This window comes from Mus caroli, chromosome 5 (assembly GCF_900094665.2).
Source record: "Mus caroli chromosome 5, CAROLI_EIJ_v1.1, whole genome shotgun sequence".
Taxonomy (NCBI): domain Eukaryota; kingdom Metazoa; phylum Chordata; class Mammalia; order Rodentia; family Muridae; genus Mus; species Mus caroli.
In genome coordinates, this window is record NC_034574.1 from 127,349,009 (window position 1) to 127,351,818 (window position 2,810).

The window sequence follows — 2,810 nt, forward strand, 5'->3', positions numbered from 1 at the left end:
TGAAGCCAGTCTGGTCTGCATAACAAGTTCCATGCCAGCCAAGAGTATACAGTGAAACCCTGTCTCAAAAATAAAAGACTGGGGCTGGTGAGATGGCTCAGTGGGTAAGGGCACCCAACTGCTCTTCTGAAGGTCTGAAGTTCAAATCCCAGCAACCACATGGTGGCTCACAACCACCCGTAATGAGATCTGATGCCCTCTTCTGGTGCTGTCTGAAGACAGCTACAGTGTACTTACATATAATAAATAAATAAATAAATAAATAAATAAATAAATCTTTAAAAAAAAAAAAAAAAGACTGTACACGCTCTTTCAGAATCCCGGCAGGAGATGAGGAAGAAAGATCCTAAGTTCAAGGCCAGCTTTGGCCACATGATAATTTGGAGGATAGCCCAGGCTACATGAGTCACTGGGACAAGGATTTGTCCCCATGTGAGCCGCCTGAGCATTCCGTTGGTGCCCTCAGCAGGCAGACAGAAGGAACCCCCAACTGACGTGCCCCCAGGTGGACCCCGCCAAGACTCTCCCTGCTAAACACCTGCTTTGGGCTATTGGAATCAGCTCCAAGAGACCCAGCTGGCCGCTCATGGGCAGAACCTCAAAGGGTGACTGACCTTTGGCCCTAGCTGTTGGCAAGCTGGTTCTAGCTGAGAAATCCTCCCCTTACTGGGGGATTTCTGACAGGTACTCGGTTTCTCAACCATGCCCCTGCTTTTGCTGGGGAACTCTAGGCCAGCACTCTATCCATGTGCTACATCCCCAGTCCCTTCTTATATTTATTTTTGAGACAGAGTCTGATATACCCAGTGCTAGCTTTGAGTTTCCTCTGGTCTAGTTCTCAAAACCCACTTGCCTTTGCCTTTCCAGTGCTGAGATTCCAGTCATGTGCCATCATGTCTGGTCCTAGCCCATAATTTTGATATTTTGTGTGTATGTGGAGACAGGAATGGAATCCAGGACTTCTGGAATGCTAACTAAGCAAGAGCTTTGGCACTGAGTTCTCCCCCAGCTATCTTTCTGAGGATTTTTCTGTTTGTTTTTTGTTTTGTTTCGTTTTTATTTGTTTTTCCACACTGGGTTTCTCTGTGTAGTCCTGGTTGTCCTGGAACTCACTCTGTAGACCAAGCTGGCCTCGAACTCAGAGATCTGCCTGTCTCTGCCTTCCAAGTGCTGGGATTAAAGGCATCTACAATAGCTGATTTATTTTATTTTATTGAAATAGAGTCTCACTATATAGCCCTGACTGGCCTAGAACCCACTATATGCACCAGGCTGGCCTTGAACTCATGACATTAGACTGCCTCTGCCTCCTCAATGCTGGGAGTTACAGGCACACACCACCATGTCTGACATGGATGATATTATTTTAATTATGTCTATGTGTGTGCTTTTGTGTTAATATGTGCACTTGAGTCGGGGTACCTCCCAAGGCCAAAGGAGAGTTTAGAATTCCCCCGGAACCGGAGTTACAGGTGATTGTAACGATCTATCCTCCTGATGTGGGTGCTAGGAACTGAACTCGGGTACTCTGCCAAGAGCAGCAAGCACTGTTAACCCCTAAGCCATCTTCCCAGCTGTCACCTCCAGTTCTTTGGTGGAATATTTTTCCAGTCTCTGAATTGCTATTTTAAGCTGAGCATAGTGCCCCAGGGAGCCAGCACTTGGGGGACAGATGCAGGAGGATCTCTGTGAGTTCAAGGCCAGCCTGGTCTGCATAATGAGTTTCTGGACAGTTGGAGCTACACAGTGGAACCCTGTTTCCAAGTAAGTAAGTAGAAGCTGTTTCCGTGGAAACTGGAAGCCCTCTGCATCCGGGTGGGCGTGGCGTCGCCATGGAGACGTCAGCTGAGCTGGCCACCACCCGGCTGCTTCCAGAGCGGTGGACTTGGCTGGTCGGGGATTCTTCCTGCCCAGGAGGAAGCGGAGCTTCAATGCCTCTGGTTAGTAGTAGTGCTGATGGAAGAAGGGAAGCTGACGTCATCACGAGGACGCAGGGCTCTGTCGGCTATCTGCTGACCCGACCTGGCCTTCTGAGGTCTTGGGAGATTTTTCTTGCGGCCTTCTGGATTTCCTGAGAGTTGTCCCTCTGTAAATAGTTTCAGCTTTGTGAGATAAGGTCTCATTTATGTAGCCCAGGCTGACCTCAAACTCTCCAGCCTGAAGCCTCCGACCTCGGAGTGCTGGAATGTAGTGTCATACTCACGGTCTCTGTGAGCTCTTTGCCTGGCGACAGGGGGTCTTACGCTGTCTTCTTCTTCCAGCCCTGTCCTAAGAACAGTACCAAGCCTAAGGGGACATCTGTTTAAAGATTTATTTTTAATTATGTGTATGTGTCCACACCCAAGTGCAGTTTTCTCTGAGTCAAACAAGAGATCAGGATTCCCTGGAGCCTGAATTACAGACCCTGTGAGCCACCCAGTCTCGGTTGCTATGAACCAAACTCAGACAAGCAAACACTCTTAACCATGATCCTATTTCTCCAGCCCTGTAAAAGGACATCTCTTTTGAGCATTTTGGGCCCTTCTAGGAATTCAGGCCATTAAGGCCCTTCTATTTCCTCCCAAAACACAGCAGCAAAGACAGATGGTGTGCTGGCTGGTTTTGTGTGTCAACTTGACACAGGCTTGAGTTATCACAGAGAAAGGAGCTTCATTTGGGGAAATGCCTCCATGAGATCCAGATGTGGGGCATTTTCTCAGTTGGTGATCAAGGGGAGCAGGGCCCCTTGTGGGTGGGACCATCCCTGGGCTGGTAGTCCTGGGTTCTATAAGAAAGCAGGCTGAGCAAGCCAGGGGAAGCAAGCCAATAAG